This window comes from Callorhinchus milii, unplaced genomic scaffold (assembly GCF_018977255.1).
Source record: "Callorhinchus milii isolate IMCB2004 unplaced genomic scaffold, IMCB_Cmil_1.0 Scaffold74, whole genome shotgun sequence".
NCBI classification, from domain to species: domain Eukaryota; kingdom Metazoa; phylum Chordata; class Chondrichthyes; order Chimaeriformes; family Callorhinchidae; genus Callorhinchus; species Callorhinchus milii.
In genome coordinates, this window is record NW_024704815.1 from 79,428 (window position 1) to 99,437 (window position 20,010).

Below are 20,010 nucleotides of genomic sequence, written 5' to 3' on the forward strand. Positions count from 1 at the left end.
CACAATACTGGATGATAGTAATTGGAGCAGGTTGAAAGATTATGATATGGGCATGTTATCAAACTGACGGATTGAGTCCAAGACCTCAGGCAAACAGTGATTAAAAGGCCAGTGAGCATATGGTAACAATATACCCATGATGGAGGCAAAACATTTTAAAACCAGCCAAGAAGTCCTTCTATAATTCGTTACTGGACAAATAAGTGACCTCAGAAGATCCTCTCTCTCTCTGCTCTTCTCTTTTTCCTTCTTCTCTGTGGTTTTTCTTCAGCATCTTTCAAGTATCATAGGTGAGATCTACATTCAGGGAAAGCCATGAACAAAACCAGATCCTGCCACTGTATGTTGTGTTATGGCGTACAAATATTGTTCAGAATCCTTAAATTCAGAGCCATTTTGAAGACAATTTAACCAATGAATGATTCACTATCCACAAATCAAAGTAAAATAAATCATATTGGCCTTGCTACAACCGTTTTATATCAGGAAGTCTTGTTTGACCCTGAACTGTCCTTTCTCCCCCACATCCGCACCATGAGCAGCACTGCCTACCATCACCTCCGCAACATTGCCAGACTCCGCCACTGCCTCACCCCTCAGGCTGCCGAAACCCTCACTCACGCATTCGTCACATCAAGACTCGATTATGGAAATTTCCTCCTCATCGGCCCTCCCAACGCTTCCTTTCACAAGCTGCAGATCATCCAAAACTTTGCAGCTCATGTACTCACGCGCACCAGGCTCCGTGACCCCATCACTCCCACCCTCGCCCGACTCCACTGGCTCCCATCCCCCAGAGGATCAAATTTAAGATCCTCGATCTCACTTTCAAGGCCATCCATGGCCTTGCCCCTCCTACCTCTCCGACCTGCTGACTCCCTACCAACCTGCCCGCTCCCTCCATTCAGTGGGCTCCGACCTGCTCCATGTCTCCCACCCGCCCCGCCCTAAGATCGGTGGCCAAGCTTTCAGCCTCTCTGCCCCCACACTCTGGAACTCCATCCCACAGTGCCTTCGCCTCACTTCCTCCCTTGTCTCCTTTAAGGCTTGTCTACAGACCTTCCTCTTCAATCGTGCCTTTGGTCTCCCTCCCACCTCTCTGCCTTCCCTAACCCCTACCTCACCCCTCCCCATGCTTGGGTCCTGACCCGACTGTCCAGTGCCTTGGCATGTCCTCCCAAAGGAAAGGCGCGCTATAAATGTAATTTTGTTGTTGTATATGTTGATTTACAATGTGGGTCTAACAATATTGCTGGCCATACTTTGCAATGCATGCCACCCATTGACTTTCTTGAATAGATCAGTTGCAGAATAAGCAAAGAATGTGCACACACTGAAATTAAGGGATGCACAGAAAGTTAATTTGTAGTATGGAGCTTCATATAACCTAATTATACAGATGGTTAAGAAAGTAGAAGATGATAGTTAAATACAGTTTTGTAATGAGAGAAGAAACTGGCAGTGCTTCAAATTCATATTAAAAAAAAAATCAGAAATCACCAAACCAACAATCAATTGCTATGCAACCTTTAAAGTATTGTAAACAGAATTGTTGCCACACAAAAATTACATGTTTAAAGTATGTATTTCAAAAGTATGCACTGAAGCAAAATTACCCCAACAACCCACTGACGCGTTACTGTCTGCAGCATTCTGGTACTGGATGCCAGAGCGTCCAACTTCAATGTTGTCATTTTCCTTAAATTCACTTTTTCCTAAATTTCCTTTCCTCCAACTCCAAAAGATCACAATGTGCTGCAGTTTTGTCCACTGACAATTAATTCCACTCTGCATCAGCTAACTGAGGGCAACTTTAGTTCTTTCAAGAATGAACATGCCTACACATTCAAATGCAATTGAAAAATAAAATATTTAATCAGAGATCCAGAGCTGAAATATTCAGGATGGAGCCTGTTGAATGAAGATGAAAACCAAGGGGATAAACTTTCTGTTCAAAGCCCCGCCGCCCCACCATCCAGCTTCACCATAGCAATTTATAATCTATGTAGAGGAATCGTTTTATTCATTGTATTTCAAGGTCCTGGTTTCATAGCATCTAGCACATGCACAGACTGCTATGTTGAGGGGAGGGGGTGTCTTTGTGTCCTAGAGAAGCTTCATTGATTTGAATAGAAATGGAGGCTTTAGAATAACGACCTCGTGGCAACTGATCTCAAGAAACGACAGCCAGGATTGCTGGTTTCCCTGGCTTTGTGATCCATAAACTCCAAACTCATCAAAAACTCCACATGGGTCAAACTCCGAACGCCCATCACCTCAGACTTCCCCAAGCTTCGCCGTCTCCCAGCAACAACAAATTACATGTGTATAGTGCCTTTCACATCGGCAGGATGTGCTAAGTTGCTGATAATCATCCTTGCATTTGATATAGCGCTTTAGCGGAGTCCTGTAGCTCAGTGGTTAGAGCACTCGCTTTGCAAGTGAGAGACCTGAGTTCAATTCCAGGCAGGGCGAAACCTTGGGCAAGTTTCCTTACTCCACACAGAGCCTAATAATAATCCCTCCAAAAAAACAAAACAATAAGAATAAACTGGTCATTTTCAATCCACGACTGTTTGTGGGACATTGCTGTGCGCAATTGGCTGCCGCGTTCGCCCACAAATATACAGTCAATTCACTTTACAGTGTGTTCTGTGAAGCGCTTTGGGACGTCCTCCCGACGTGAAAAGCGCTATATCAAATGCAAGGATTATTATTATTATTATTATTATTATCACATCTTCGATACGTCTCAATGCGCTTCACAGAATATATTGTAAAATGAATAGACTGTATGTTTTGTGGGCGAAACTTCGGTTCGAGCCAAAATCAGATCAATTTTCCCCTCCATTCAGGTAACTCATGCTTCCTACACATCCGCTGACCTATTCAAGCCATCATCTGAGTGCTGATCTTTCAGATTGTATACTCCTAGACTCTGCAACTGCCTCCCTTTACCTATTTCCCCTTCCCAGCTTTCCACCTTCTACGTCTTCAAATACGACCTTAAAACTTTCCTCTTTGGTTGCGCTTATGGCCACTGTCCACTTCCCCGATCTCCCCTCTCCCCTGTTGACCCCAACGCTGCACAGCACTCCAATACAATATCCCTCAAGAAGGGTGCGGTATATATGCAAGCTGTTGTATTGTGCAGTACATATATATCTCTTCCTTGTTACTTAAGCCATCAGTGTAGCCTAACTTTTAAGGAGGTGGGTCTCACCAATACTCTAACATGTCAAGAGCACATTAATAAATATATTTTTACATCTAAAGGAAGCACTTCAAACAGAAGGCATTCCTCTAGGATTTTTCTTTCCATTTAAGCTATCAAATATGACATTGCACACATTTTTCACCCTGATTGGAAACAACTGGCTGATCGGCTCATTAAGAGGACTTGAAGGAATATTTCAGTCACTGGGGGCTGGTATTCTTCCCACTTGGCTCCCGTTATCCCTGAAAGCCAAAGCCCCAGTGGGTAGATAAATCCTAGCTCGGAAGCTTGCCAGTGTTCGCAATGGCAAGATGCGTGCTTTTAGCTGGTTACATTCCAACAGTGCTCAGAGCTAGTACTATAAATGAGGTAGTCCCACTCAATTCATACTCTAGCTATCACAAAGGAACTTTAGCTGGCAATACATGTTCAAAACTAGTTTTTGAAGCCAGCTCATTGCTCATTGCAAGTTAATTGAATCTTTTAGATACAGTAGCTCACAGCAATTTCAAGCTCATTTACAACTCAAATAAAATGCAGCAAATTGAATATCTTTACAGCATATAATTGCAAAAAAAAGTTCTCTCACCTACATAGAAAAGGGAAAATTAAGGCAAAGGAAGTAGCATATGTGGATTATTACTGAATCTTACATTTTCCTGAGTTAAAGAGAATGCACAGGAAAACAGCCACCAGTGACTACAGCGCAGAGTAAGCCAGCCATGCAAAAGTGATCTCTAGTGTACAATCATGATCATAGCCTTTGGCATCAGGAAAAACATACTCCTGAAGTCCTTGGGGAAATATTTCACATAATGGCCTTCAAAGGAATTCAATATTTCACAGCTAAACCTAGTTATTGCAAAGTTATGGACACGCAAAGCAACTATGGGTAGAGGCAAAAGCAATTTTGAACAAAGTATGAACAGGGTCAGTGGAAATCCATGCAGGAGAAATTTCAGTGGAATTCTGCAATAATTGCCAGTTTCCCACAAGTCATTGGTTTCAAATTTCTTTTAAGGGTCCACTTTGATATCTACATAGGAAACCTGAGGGCTGAAACTCCAGTTCCCATTACAAGTAATAACTTTGGCAATGTGTAATTGTAATACGAAAATCCCATTAGAATCCAACATCATTTCGCCCACAAAATATATGATCAATTCACTTTACAGTATATTCTGTGAAGCACTTTGAGACGTCTCAAAGATGGGATAAAGCGCTATATCAAATGCAAAGATTATTATCATCATCAAAAGTCATAACTCTGACCAGATTTTAGGACCTCATTCTTACTATTGTACCACCCTCCCTCTTTCATAGATCACTTTCATTCAAGATTTCCAAATATCCTGGACTATCATAATCAAGCAGAGCTGTTACTATCCCTATAATATTTTACCTCTTTCATCAACAGGTCCTTTTAAAGCAGGGATGGGCAATTATTTTGGCTATCGGGCCACTTCACGCGTTTTGGTAAGCTTCACGGGCCGCATACTTAATATAGATGCAAATGCTTAATAATAGCTCAAAATCAAGTCTTACACTTGTACATGCATAAAATAAAGTCTATATAATTGACATTCATTAAAATTAGGTTAAATAAAAATAACTCATTGAGCAGACATTTATTCGATATTTATTCATTTATTCACATATTTATGAGAATGTGAGGAGCTCACTCAATGCGAAGAATGAAAGCGCTGATGTGCGTTAACCAGACAATTGAAATCAGGCATCGTCTCTGTTGTTGCAAATGCGGAGTACTGCTGCAAGCTGATCATCAGTCATCACAGTCCTATGTTTTGATTTATTGAATTTCATCACATAAAATGTCTCCTCCAATATGTATGTTGATCCAAACTGCACAAGCATCCTCTGGGCATGATGCTTTATTTTTGCAAAGGTATATTCATTAAGAGAGGCGTAAAAACTGGGAAGCGGCACTGATTTGAATTGCTTCTCAAGCAATGGATCACATTGTAGGTCAATAAGCTCGAGTTGGAGGTCAAATGGGGCTTTGTCAACATCAAATGAGAAAGGTGAAGAGACCAAAGACAAGTCATTTTCGATCAAATTGAAATCCTGGAATCGGCGAGAAAATTCGGCATGTAAGTCAAGTAGTGACAAAGTATACTTTTTAAGGCTTTGATCTCAAACAGTATTCTGCTGCAAAGTTGGAAAGTGGGCGAACAGTCTGTTTTCTATCTGACACGATAAAATAAATAATTTTATCATAAATGACTTGACACTGCAATACAAATCGTGCACAAAGGCCCCTTTCCGTTGCACTTTTGAATTCAGTTCATTCATGTGGCCCATGATATCAACAGCAAATGCGAAATCAGAGAGCCAATTTGCATCATTTAGCTGTGGGAAATACGAATCTTTTTCATGCCTAAAAATCAATCAATCTCTGTTCTCAGTTCCCACACTCTTTTCAAGATCTTTCCTAAACTAAGTCATCTTACATTCGTGTGATACAGAACATCCGTGTGCTCGGATTCCAATTCCTCAAACAGAGTTACAAACTGCCTGTGGTTTAATCCTTTTGCTCGAATGTAGTTGACCACTTTCGTAACTGTGTCCACAACATTTCTTAGTTTAAGAACATTCTTACAGAAGACCTCTTGGTGGATAATGCAGTGTAGAAAACCAATATTCTGTTCTGGATTTATTTCTTTGACTTGATCTTGGGACATCCTCCCGACGTGAAAGGCGCGATACAAATATAATATTGTTGTTGATGATCTTGAATTCGTTTCAGTAACCCAACATTTTTGCCTGTCAGATTTGGGCTTCCATCTGTGGTCACATTCACCAATTTTTTTCACTCCTAATTTTAACGTACACTTATTTACTGCGTCCAAAAAGTCTTCTCCAGTTGTCGTATCTTTCATTGGCTGCACTGATGCTAATTCTTCTGTGAGCTCAAAATGTTTGGTCATACCTCGAATAAAAATTATCAACTGGGCTGTATCTTTGACATCACAACTCTCATCGAGTGCCAATGAAAAACATGCAAAATTGCTTACTTATTTTGTAACTGCACACAACATTGCTTAGTTTTTATTTTCTTTATTTTATTTTTCAAATTTATTTTTATTTTATTTGTTTTATTTTCCGCCCACACTGGTAAAAAAAAATTTAGAAGTCCATTCTGTGTTGAATATTCGGCCTTCGGTGTCCACTTTCCGCTTCTTTGATAAACTCATTTTGAATTTACGTCCTCTTCAGTGAAAAGTATTACCGCAGTTGCCACATGCGCGTTTTGAAAATTTGCTAATCCATACATACATTTCTGACTTCAGCCTGATTTAACACTTAAGGGAGAGTGCGCACAACTAAGCAGTGTAATTGGCTGATGTTCCCGGTCAGAATCAAATGTGAAATTTGTGCAACTTTCTGTGACTGAACAAACTATAATTTTTTCTATCGCCAGACACAATGACGGGCCAGATAGAATCATCTGGCAGGCTGGATATGGTCCGCAAGCCATCTTTTGCCCACCCCTGTTTTAAAGACATCAATTGATCCAGAATTAACCACTTAATGAAGGAAACTGTTCCACAAATCTACCACCCTGCAGGGAAATAATATTCCAACTTTCAGTGTAGCTGTAAGCTTGTGAATTTTGTATTTACCTCTATTTGCATTATGGTTACCAACCAAATTAAATAGGCCAACATCAACCTGATTTTTAACTTAGATTATTCTAATAGAGTACCTGCATCATAACTTTGTTAAAACAAATCTGATTCAATCAGTTATTGCATTCATCACCAATAGACACAGTACTTTGTATTGTCACAGCCCACTTACATTGGTGGTAGACATGGCAAAGTTAAAAAAAAGTTGTTGAAACAAAAATTGTATAACCACAAATACAAAGCAAATGTAGGTTTAGCTATGAGCTGAGTGAGATGACAGCACATTGAGAATGGAGGAGCAGAGATTGGAGTTTGAAGAACAGCACCAACAAAAGCAGCAGAGAAAAATAGCTTCACAACAAGGTGGAAAAGAAACAGCTAACCCTACATTAGGAAAATCTCCAGAACGAGGAAGAAATTATACATCCAAATAATTTTTTTTTGTAAAATAACAAACACAACCACAATAAAATGCCCACTTCCGTGATCAGGATTTGGTGCATCAGTTCAGCTCAGTTAATATCGCTGTCACTCTGAGTCAAAGTTGTGGGTTCAAGCCCAATATTGGGACTTTCAACTCACATAGTCTAGGCTGACACTCAGTGCTGCTGGTGTGCTGAATTGTCAGCATTGCTGTCCTTCAGATAAGACATTAAACTGAGTCTGCCTGTTCAGATGGATGTTAAATATCCAATGACACAATTCCAAAAGAAACGAGTTTTTCCAGAGCGTCCTGACCAACATTCCCCCAGATAAAATTGGTCATTCACTTCCTCGCTGGGGTGGGGAAGGAAAAGAATCTGACCAAATTGAATAGGGAACACAGCCGAGTTGGAGAGGAATTAACGTGGCTGCTGCCATTTGAAGCAAATCCAACTCCCACCAAATAAATTGCTGCACTGCACATAAGCAGGCTGATGTATAGGTACATAAAAAGTGTAATTTTATTCCTGGCTGCACAATCTCTGCAATGGGTTGGGCTATGGAACTGAGTGACAATTGTAACAGTCTGTTGGAAGGCAGATCATAGACTGTGAGTGGGAGCACTCTGATTTTCCACCGAGTGTGGGTTTTGCGGGAGTGTGGGTTAGCCCATCTGTGCCCTCCAATGTTAGTTAGCAGGGACTTTTTTGAATTAGTTAATTAACTTTGAATCAAAAGGGTTTTTTCAGTCTGTTCCATTAATTCACTATTCTTTGTGTGTATGTGTTTGGGCGGTAGGGTGGCGGGAGAACGGTCTCGGGTGGGGGGGGGACGGGACAGGACGGGGGGGAGGAGTGGGGGGGAGAGGGGATGGGCAGACGGAGAAGATAATTATTTTCCTCTTTAATCCTGGAGAGAATTTTTAATTTGAAACCTTGGTAGTCTGTTCTTATCGTCTAATCAAGAAAGATGAAAAGTAGTGAGAAAGAGGATAAACACAAACAAGTTAGGTTTCTTTAAAAAGGACAGCCATTACAACAATATCTTTTGTTGCACGGTGTTTAAGACTCTGATATAATTCAATAATTCGTCTCATGCACATTTATAGGCAAATAAAGTTTAGTTACTACGAAGCCTGCACAATACAAACCTCTTACTTCAAACTGACAAGAATAATACTCCACAAATGTAACCAAACTATCACAGGGTTGTGCCATCACTTAATAAACACTCAGGGAAAAAGCTGATATTAAAATTCAGGAAAGCGCCACATTTTTAATAGGCAGTTAATACTTAAAATACTATCTTTCAGATACTAACTAATATTACGGAATCCTGTAGCTCAGTGGTGAGAGCACTCGCCTCGCAAGCGAAAGACCTGGATTCGTTTCCTGGCAGCGCAAAACCTTGGGCAACTTTTCTTACTCCACATGCCTGATAATAATCCCTCAAGTAAAAAAACAATAATAAATTGGCCACTTGAATCTATGACTGTTTGTGGGACACTGCTGTGCACAATTGACTGCCGCGTTTCACCCACAAATATACAGTCTTTACAGTATATTCTGTGAAGCGCTTTGAGACGTCTAGAAGACGTGAAAAGCGCTATATGAAATGCAAGCATTATTATTAAAAGAATTACAGGAAGAAGAGAACCTTGCAGTTTTGGCTTAAAAGTGGTGATTCTCACAATAGTTAAGGGCATTTTTTGAAAGGAGAAAACACATATTGTATCTAAAAGTATAAACTTTTTAGTGTGCAACAAAGTATCTAAAAGTATCCATTTGGCATCCTATTCCTACAAACACAATTGGGAACAGAAAATAAGCATCTACAGAAACATTATAGCTCACATTTTGAGTTCTCAGTCAGCTTCAAATTACACTATCCTGTATCAAATAACTCCAACACCATCACCAAAATTACATTTGTAAAGCTCCTTTCACGTCAGGAGGATGTCCCAAGGCGCTGGACAGACAGAGCTTTGTACCCAAGCTGGGGGTCAGGGTCGGGGAGGGTGGAGGGCAGGGGGGTTGGAAGCAGGGAGATCAAAAACACGGTCGAAGATGAGGGTCTTGAAATGGGTCTTGAAGGTGGCGAGAGAGGGAGTGAGGTGGAGGGACTGTGGGATGGAGTTCCAGAGGTTGGGGACAAGATGGCAGAAGACCACCAATAGTGGAGTGAGCGAGGCAGGGGACATGAAGCAGTCCGGAGCCCGCTGAGCAGAGGGAATGTGCAGGATAGTAGGGGGTTAGGAGGTTGCAGAGGTTGGGGGGAGCAAGACCATGGGAGGCTTTGAAGGTGAGGAACAGGATCCTGAACTGTATCCTCTCAGTGATGGGAAGCCAGTGGAGTCAGGTGAGGACAGGGTTGATAGGGTCACAGAGCCTGGTGCGGGAGAGGACATGGGGCACAGAGTTCTGGATAATCTGCAGTCTATGGAGGGAGGAGTTGGGGAGGCAATGAGTTTGCATAGTCGAGCCTCGATGTAATGAAAGTGTGTGTGAGGGTTTCGGCGGTCTGTGGTATGACTGTGGCTGAGCCGGGCGATGTTGCGGAGGTGGGGGAAGGCAGAGAGGGTCATGGCGCTTATATCGGGTAGAAAGGATAGTTGAGGGTCAAACAAGACGTTAAAGTTCCGGACTGGCTTAGCAAGGTGGAGTATGCAACCATGGATGGTCATGCTGTCAGCACCTGAGGACGTTATTTACTACAATAAATAATGTTCAGGATCAGTGGGCATTTTATATTCAGTTGAATACCTTTCTATCCTGTTGTGTAACAATACCTTAATTATTTAAGACATTATGAAAAATGAATGCTATCAGAAAAATATGTCTCATCTTATTTTTTCCTCTGTCACACTTATGTCCTACATTCATCCAAGTATATTTTGGAAGGGAAATATATCATTCAATCCATATCACAATTGAAAGTTTGAACACCGAAGTAATGGTGTAAAATCCCTGACCTAACAATAGAACACTATTTTGACTTAAGCAGAAACGATACGTTCCAAATGAATAGCATTTGTGTTTAGTCATTTCCAGTTATTTTCCCTGTGTATCGCTCATCACAACACAGGAAATCCCTTGTACATTGTATTTGCATGTAACTTCCAACTACTCAGTTTAGATAGACCTTGGCTGAACAATAGGAACACCTGGAATTGAAAAAAATTCCATTTATATTTAGTAGTCTTTATTATTTTGTTACGATGATACTCAATAGAAATGACACACTTTAAAAAAATAGAAACAATTTAATCCAAACCACATAAGATCATTCATGGCACTGTTCAATTAGAAAATACTATCACAATACATCCATTAAAGTGGAATTTTAAACACCCACACTTACTGTTAATGAGTTCGGTTGCATTATCTAGTGCTAATCTTTCAGTAAATATACTTCCTATATCTTCCAGCCTCCATTATCTAGTCTGAATACATCAGAACAACTGCACCACGTATAACATTTTCCATAGAATATATTTGTTGCAGATGCAAGCAGTACCTTCAAGTATGGTAGATTTAGGAATGTAATGTACTGTAAGCATTTCCTGTGGAAACTGTGCATTTGCCAACATATTGCTGTAGCCTTAAGAACATGGTATTTTATGAGGTACAAAATAACAACCTGACATCTGCATTCTGTAGCCTTAAATCATATATTTTTGGAAACACATTTAAATGTAGTCTTACATATTTGATTACTAAATTTCAAACTGCCTTTTATAATTTGCTTGGAATGGATCGAAGGTTACAATTCAGATTGAGGATAAACTTCAAAGAGAGATTGGTTTCATTTTCCCAAACCAGTAATTTTAAGAAAATATTCTCTGCAAGTTATTATTCAACCAAAACAAAATGGCAAGAAATATTAATGGTGGGACCAGTACTGTAGTTATAAGTTTTGAACACAGTCTTATAAAAGTCAACAGGGGAATCCATCAAATGGCATCTTGGAAACTACTTTGTTCAATGATTTCTTGGAAAGTATCATAAGCAGAGTACCTAGTTCAGCCCCAATATAGCACTGAGTTGTTTATAATGCAAATGGGGTTTAAATCCCACTCACTGCACATGTAAACAGTCAGTTAGCTTGATTTACACACTTGCACCAGCTGGCTACCATGCTAAAATAATAATAATCCTTGCATTTGATATCGCGCCTTATCCCGTCTCAAAGTGCTTCACAGAATATACTGTAAAGTGAATTGACTGTGGGCGAAACGCAGCAACCAATTGCACACTGCAGTGTCCCACATACAGTCGTGGATTGAAGTGACCAATTTCTTATTATAATTTTTTGAAGGAATTACTACCCCCGGAAAAAGAGATCCGCCAATCGACTAACACCCAGGTTTCCCTGATAAAATGGCCAACTGCTGCGTCATTACGCTGCTGGCAACTTCCTGCATTGAAAACACATAGCACAGAAAAAGTGACACTGCGTGACCTGATGATCCAGAATTTGGTCCGTGTTGTTTTTAAAAAAGCACAGGAGCAGGCTGGTAAGCAGAAAGCAGTTCAACCACCTAGCTACGCAAACCACATATGCAAATGTGGAGCTCTGCCAACCATGGTATTAGGAAAGTTGAGATTTTATGGATCCTAACTACCCACTTACAATGAGGTTCCATTGTATTTGGAAGTAGAGGCAGGTGAAGGCATTACACTGCAGCTGATAAAGAGCCTGAAATGCAAATGCTACTCTTACTGAATCCTTAGCTGGCACTATCTAATAATAATAATCTTTGTATTTGATATAGCGCCTTATCATGTCTTCAAGACGTCTCAAAGCGCTTCACAGAATATACTGCAAAGTGAATTCACTGTATATTTGTGGGTGAAATGCGGCAGCCAATTGCGCACAGCTGTGTCCCACAAAGAGTCGTGGATTGAGTGACCAAATTATTAATATTATTTTTTTAAGGAATTATTATCCCTGAAAAAGCAATCCCCAAATCGAATAACAACCAGGTTCCTACTTACTGCTAGATAAACAGAGGCGTGTGGAGTAAGGAAACTTGCCCAACATTTCGCCCTGATGGGAATCAAACCCAGGTCTCTCGCTTGTGAGGCAAGTGACCTAACCACTGAGCTACAGGACTCCACAATAATGGATCACAATATCAGCTTCCTGAAAACTATGATGATGTCTATCATACAACAACGAGAACAATAAAATTACATTTATATAGCGCCTTTCACGTCAGGAGGACGTCCCAAGGCGCTGGACAGACAGAGTTTCGGACTCAAGCTGAGGGTCGAGATAGGGGAGGGGAGAGGGCAGGGGGGGAAGCAGGGAGATCGAAAGCACGATCGAAGAGGAGGGTCTTGAAGTGGGTCTTGAAGGTGGCAAGGGAAGGGGTGAGACAGAGGGAATGCAGGATGGAGTTCCAGAGGATGGGTACAGAGTGGCGGAACAAAGAACACCACAATAAAAAACAAGAATGAAGAAGTGAACAGCGATGGTAAGGAGATGAAAGTCGTGGATGATTTTAAATACAGTACTTGGTTTAGCTGCATGTTCCACAAAGGTAAATGCAATGAAGAGCTAATGCTGCACAAACAATTAAACATGTTCTTTGGAAACTATTCCGAATAATCATAATAATCCTTGCATTTGATCTAGTGATTTATCATGTCATTGAGACTTCTCAAGCCTAATGAAGATGAATCCATTTGGAATGCAGTGTGAAAATTTTATTGCCTATGTGTTGTGCTAGTCTTATGTGCTGCAGCAGTGAAGACAAGCACCATCAATATGCAGGACATGTCTCATAGGAACAATGGTGAAATATTCACTCTACATAATTTCCAGCATTTTTGTGGCTTGTACAATTTCACAATTTAATCTATATCAGAGCAAGAACCTTTAGTAAATAATAACCATGAGGGTACTTAAAATATAGCAAGGAACAAATTAAAATGCCACAAGCTGTTTCTGCTTTGTATAATAATATTTCATCACATTTAGCCTCGCATGGAATCTTGTCCTGCACTCCTCGGCCAGGTTTCCAATCACTTCCAAACATAATCTCTCCCAAAACCTATTTGCCTTGCTGCTTCTCCTTTCAGATCCTTTTTAAACAAACATTTTGCTTTGGCAATGCCTTTGGTCAAGACCCTTAGATTTGCTTTCCTTCTCCCCCTCAATGACTCTGTGAAGTGAAACGGTCATCCAAATGACTTGGTATATATTTGATTATCCAACAATAATTCGAAGTTATTGTTATCACTGTTGATCTTCCTCAAAACTTTCATCCTTTCTTTCTTATGGTTTTGAGTCATCTTGAAGGCGTGATAAGGCACTAGATCAAATGCAAGGATTATTATTACTATTGTACTACCATGGCTACATATACGTTAAGTTATTGAAACAATTTGATGATACAGTAATAGCTCAAAACATTAGTGCTATCAACATAATACTACCATTAATCAGTATTATCTGCAGGCTCTACACTTTACTCACTCAAATATTATCAATATTATTATTGATGACTCTATTATTGAATTAAATGTTATTGGTTATATCAGAGATTACATTAAAATGTGTGTGTAGTAACTTCAATTTCCAAGCTTAGATGTTTCAATTGACACAAAAAAATTATGCTAATCGAAAATGTTACTACGCTTGATCCAATTCACAATAATAAACAGAGAATAATCTGTAAGATGAGTGTAAAAATCATCCTTGCATTTGATATAGAGCCTGTCTCATTGGAAGAACTTTTTCCCTGCTGACCAAAAAGGAATTCTCAAAGTGTTTTACAGTATTTAATGTCGTAGCATGGTGTTTTGGGGGCAATTTATTAAAAAAGCACTTAAGTATGTAGCATACCAATTAATAAGCAACTTCTTATCAATTATTATCGCATTAAGATAACAAGCAGCAGCTTTTGCTTGTACAAAATAAGAATCCTTGTATTTGATATATAGTAAAACTTGCCTATAAATCGTATAATCTCCTAAATTGTACATTCACCTGAGTCCAATTCAGTTTCCTACTAAAACCACTTAGATTTCTTTGCTCTACTCATATTAATCACCTCCTAAAGCGTTATGCCTCTCCCCAACATCTCAATTACTTCCAAACTTTCCGACTATCTTGAATTGTGGGAAATGATGTCCCTGACCCATCGATGCATGCGCACTTACCAGCCGGTTGCATTGATTCGTGCATATTGTCGTCTTGATCTATCAATGCATTACGCAGAAGAACTTAATTTCCCAAGATTCAATGTGATTCCAATGCTTGCCGATAAATTCGCATGCGGTGACAGGAAATGTAGTTTTGACATGTCACTGCATGCACACTTCCTGGCTGCAGTGTTGAACTACCGCTTGCACACTTATCAACTGCATTAAATTACGCATGCACAATGTAGATTGATTTAATCAAATTTTCTAAGGCTTATACAGTTTGCATGCAACTCGGACTTTGTGTAAGTCATAATAAATGCTGTGGTCCAGACCGATATGACTTGTGTGAGTCTTACTGAAGTGACTTTTGTGGCGTGGATAGGTCTCAAAGCACTTCACAGGATTTACTGTAAGGTGTAGTGATTGCATTTTGTGGGTAAATGCTACAGGCAGGGTCTTATTGCAGACTTGTGCTAGAATTGAACAAGCACTTCAAAAAGGAAACATGACATTAATAGTGGCATTTATACATTTTGCTGCTTTGTTACTCAAGATACAGTTTCCGTATCAACCAATTCAGAGTGTGTGTGTGGGGGGGCAGATTAAGAGGTGAAGAGAACAAGCTGACTGTTAAATATTTGCAGTTCAGAGACGAGAATTTTGTTTTAAGAAAAAATGAGTCATTACGCTTATAAAAAAAATTTGTAGAGGGTTTTCGCAGGATTAAGCAACAAGTCCCTTGACTATTAAGTGCAACAGGACTGAGGCAGTTATTGAGTTTTGGAACTAATCTCAATCTACAGAGAAGCAAACACCTGACATTCACATCTCAAAAGTGACTCAGAACAGTTTCATTGAACCTCAAGAGTTACTCGACCTGTCATTTTCCTAATGAATGCTTTTGAATCCCATAGTCATGAACAGCAGAGTACACTATTACTTTATACTTGATGACAAGAGGTTATTGATACGGTGCCTTTCACGCCAGGGGAACATCCCAAGGCACTGGATAGTGAAGGGTTTGCACCCAAGATGGGGGTTGGAATCAAGAGGGGTGGAAAGTAAGGAGGGTGGAGGTGCAAAAATGACCGAAGGCATGGATGAAGAGGAAGATCTTGAGATGTGCCTTGAAGGAAACAAGAGGCTCTGAGATGGCGTTCCAGAGAGTGGGGGCAGAAAGGCTGAATACCCAACTGCTGATGATGGAGCGGGCAGGGCGGGGGAGAGGTGCCTGTTGAGGAGAGGGAGCAGACAGGTTGGTAAAGGTTTCGTAGGTCACAGAGGTAGGGAGAAAGAAGACCGTGGAGGGCTTTCAAAGTGAGAGAAAGAGAGAAATGTCACCCATCTATAAGGTCAGGAAGTGTCAAGTCCTCAAAAGAGCATTCTTATATCTTAGAGACTCTGCTGGCATTATCTACATCAGGAAAGAAATACTTATTAAGCAAAACGTTCTTGTTTTGGGCATGTAACAGACATTATTCAATGAGACATTCTTTAAAATGTTGGAAGCCACTACAAAGCTTCACATCTGCATCACTACCCCATTAAGTTCTCTGCAGATTGGAATTTTTTAACAGGATTATTGAACTGCATTGCTTCATAAGTACTTATAGTATCTTTTGATGAAGCACTGCTTCACTTTTGATGTGGGTCTACTGTGGACCCACACTAACCAGAAGCATGGTGCACCCAGCTGGCTGCCTCCATGTATATAGCGCACAACAAGTCACATTAGCAAAATTTCCTTTACTTAGCGCGCTGGAAATGACATCAGCAGTGACCTGATGACCAAGAAATCCAACATTTTTTGAACCTTGCTTGTAAATGAGGTTGTTGATATAACAAGATTTCCCTGTGTTGAAAGAATAGATGTGTAGAAATTGCAGCACAGAAATTTTGACCCACTGCGTTTCTGCTTGTGCGAGCTCCTCCACTGGAGAAGCATCATCTAATCCAAATTCCCTGCTCTTACCCCATGCCCTTTTATGTCCTTCAATTGTTTATCCAATTCCCCTTTAAATGTTATGATTTCAGCCTCAAAAACCGCTTGTGGCAAAGTATTCCACATTGGCAACCCTCTGAGTGAAAATGTTTCCACTAACCTCCAACTAAACTCTTTCAGCAACAATTTACACCCCCCCCTTCACAATTATTAAAGTATCAGCAACCAGCTGGAATAATTTGTCACTATTTATCCTCACAAAACCTTTTCAAATTTTGATGTCATCCACTACACCTCTTCTTAACCCTCTCTGTTCCGGTACGAAAAAAGAGGGTGCAATTTTTCAAACCCATCGTCCCAACTTGGATCCTCAAATTCTGCAACAATTTCATTCGCTTGTCAAGCGAAATCCATGGTTGGTGGATATCCGGGGTATCCGGGGTGGGTTGGTGGGTGGGTACCCGGGGAGGGTTGGTGGGGTGGGTACCCGGGTGGGTTGGTGGGTGGGTACCCGGGAGTGTTGGTGGGTGGGTACCCGGGGAGGGTTGGTGGGTGGGTATCCGGGGTGGGGTTGGTGGGTGGGTACCCGGGGTGGGTTGGTGGGTGGGTACCCGGGGAGTGTTGGTGGGTGGGTACCCGGGGTGGGTTGGTGGGTGGGTATCCGGGGTGGGGTTGGTGGGTGGGTACCCGGGGTGGGGTTGGTGGGTGGGTACCCGGGGAGGGTTGGTGGGTGGGTACCCGGGGTGGGGTTGGTGGGTGGGTACCCGGGGTGGGTTGGTGGGTGGGTACCCGGGGAGGGTTGGTGGGTGGGTATCCGGGGTGGGTTGGTGGGTGGGTACCCGGGGAGGGTTGGTGGGTGGGTACCCGGGGAGGGTTGGCGGGTGGATCCCAGGGAGGGTTGGTAGGTGGGTATCCGGGGAGTGGTTGGCGGGTGGGTACCCGGGGTGGGTTGGTGGGTGGGTACCCGGGGAAGGTCGATGGGTGGGTACCCGGGGAGGGTCGGTGGGTGGGTACCCGGGGAGGGTTGGTGGGTGGGTACCGGGGAGTGGTTGGTGGGTGGGTACCCGGGGAGGGTTGGTGGGTGGGTGGGTACCCGGGGAGGGTGGGTGGGTGGGAACCCGGGGAGGGTTGGTGGGTGGGTATCCGGGGAGGGTTGGTGGGTGGGTACCCGGTGGAGTGGTTGGGCGGGTGGGGTACCCGGGGGTGGGGTATCCGGGGTGGGTACCCGGGGGTGGGTCGGTGGGTGGGTACGGGTTATAAACACAAGCATTTGGCATCCCCGAGGTGGGGGGCAAAAAAAGTCTCCTCTCTGTCTCTCTGTTCATCTTTGGTTAAACAAAATGAGAAGCAGAATAGAGATAACAGAGCACAGACACCGCTCCTCACATCACTTTCCATCCCGGAGCTCGTCTCCCCGCGACGGACAACCTAACCTCTGGGGGAGGGGGGGGGGGGAAACCAGCTGTGAAAGATTGACAGCTCCCGTGACCAACCAGCGGCCGCGGCGGCCGTCAAAGCGTTGCACTACTACCAATCACTTCGCGCTGAGAACCACTAAGGCCCGCCCCCTGCTCCTCGCCCCGCCTCCTCCTTTGTTTCAAGTTAGGTTGTCTCGGTGGTGGTGGTGGGTGGTGGTGATGATGATGTCCACTCTGGACAGTTCCTCAGCCAATGTCACCAGGTTGGGCGGGTTCACGCCCAATTGGGCGGGTTTTGTTGTCGTCCCGAGCCCGGGGCGGGTGCCTCAGCTCTCTTTTTTAAAAAATTTTTTTAAAAAAAAATTTGAAACCCGCAAAATGTTTCTCCCGCTCCCCTCCCCCTCCCCCTCCCCATGAGAATCTTTTTCTGACACAGTTTCAACAGCACCGAACCTAATAAACGGGGCCACTCCGCTCTGGGGCTGTTGCGGCTGTACCCGTTGGGAGACGGACGCGTAATATCGGGCTACTTTTTGGGCTCGTGGTGGACTTTGGGCTACATTTTATTTTCTGGCCAAGACCCCTCTGTTCTTATAGCGGTGAAGAGTTTCAGGCACAATGGGTGGAAGGAGGAGGAGGAGGAGGAGGGGGATGGGGGGGGGATGGGGGGGTCGGTCGGAACGCGGGGTTTGAATGTGAGCGGTGTTCCGTTCAGGGGCGGGGGACGGTTTAACGGCTGCGGACCCGTGAGGAGCAGATGATGGAAGCTCTCTCCCCCCCTCTCACCTTCTCGCCACGACTCAGAGCCGCCGCCGCCGCCGCCGCCGTCGTCGTCGCCGCCGCCGCCGCGTCCTCTGCTCAACCTTCGCGCCGCAAGTCATGAAGCACAAGTCCGAGCCGTTCCGCACCTCACTCTCGCCGCTTCTGCCCGGTCTGTGGCTCTCGCACTGGCACTCCCCTCCCCTCACTCCCTCCCCTTCCCTCCCCTCTGAGTGACGCCTCGTCTCCGCCCTGCGCTCAGCTCAGTGCGAGGAGGAGTTGTTGTTGTTGGAGGAGGAGGAGGAGGAGAAGCGACGTTGTGCTGTAGCTTTTTTTTCTGGGGTCATTTATTTGTGTTTTACGTTCAGTACTTTCCTTTTTTTTTTCTCCCTCCCCCCCGTCCCCCATCGTTATTATCATTCTGGTTGTGAGTGATGATAATCTTTGCGTTTGATCCAGCGCCGTGTCCTGTCCTGTCGTCGAGACGCCTCCAAAGGCTTCACAGGAGAGTAATAATAATAATAATAATAATAATCGTCGTCATCATCATATCTTCGCATTCAATGTCGCGCCTTATCGCGTCGTTGCGACGTTTGGACTGTAATATACACTAAAGCGCACTGATTTTGTGGGCGAAAACGCATCACCCAGGTCTTGCGCACAGTATTGTCCCACAAACGCGGACCAAGCGAGTGACTAAGCTCTTGTTTTTTTCTTGGACAGAGAGCGAGAGAGAGAGGAATTCCCCCCCACCCTCCCCAGGTGTTTCCCCGTAGGGCAAAACTACGAACGCACATTATAATTTCTCCACAGTCTGGCCTGACACTTCGGTCGGTCGGTCAGTCAGTCGCTGGATTGCGGGAGGTGCTGTGATTCGAATGAGACGTTACACTGAGGTCCATCTGTTCAGCTGGACGTTAAAGATCCCGTGGCGCTATTTGAAAAGAGAAGGGAATTTCTCCCGATGTCCTCGCCAGCGAGTCCCCCAGAATAAAAATTGGGTCACTCGCTCCTTGGCTGTTTGTGGGGCAATACTGTGCGCAAACCGGCTGACGTGTCCCACAAAAAACACAATCACGACACTTTATAGTAAATGCTGTGGACTGCAAATCCTGTGAAGGCGCTGTGCCAAAAAGCAAGGACTGTTCTTATTAAATAATAAAATTGGTCATTCGTTTTATGGCTGCATGTGGGATATTGTTGTGCAATTGTGTTCCCTAGTTTTCCTACATGACAATTACACAATCACTCCAATTCACAGTAAATCCTGCACAGTGCTTTGAGATGTCCTTCCAACGTTATTAAGTGCTATACCAAATGCAAAGATGGTTATTATTATGAATCAAACCAGAACTGCAACTCTCTTTTGGAAATGCATATCTTAAATCGACATTGGAGGTGTTGGAGGGAGAGGATTATATCAGATAAAGTCCTTTCCACTTGGCAC

The 20,010-nt window shown here is 42.9% G+C and overlaps 1 protein-coding gene across 1 annotated transcript in view; it reads right to left on the reverse strand.

Annotated features, from left to right (window-relative positions):
- LOC103182348 (synuclein, alpha interacting protein) overlaps positions 1 to 18,748 on the reverse strand; it is an 83,363-nt gene extending 64,615 nt beyond the window's left edge. Inside the window, exon 1 of the mRNA XM_042345687.1 lies at positions 18,591 to 18,748. The gene's annotated coding sequence lies outside the window, so the exon portion shown is untranslated. The remainder of the gene's footprint in view (positions 1 to 18,590) is intronic.
- Positions 18,749 to 20,010: the final 1,262 nt, after the last annotated feature.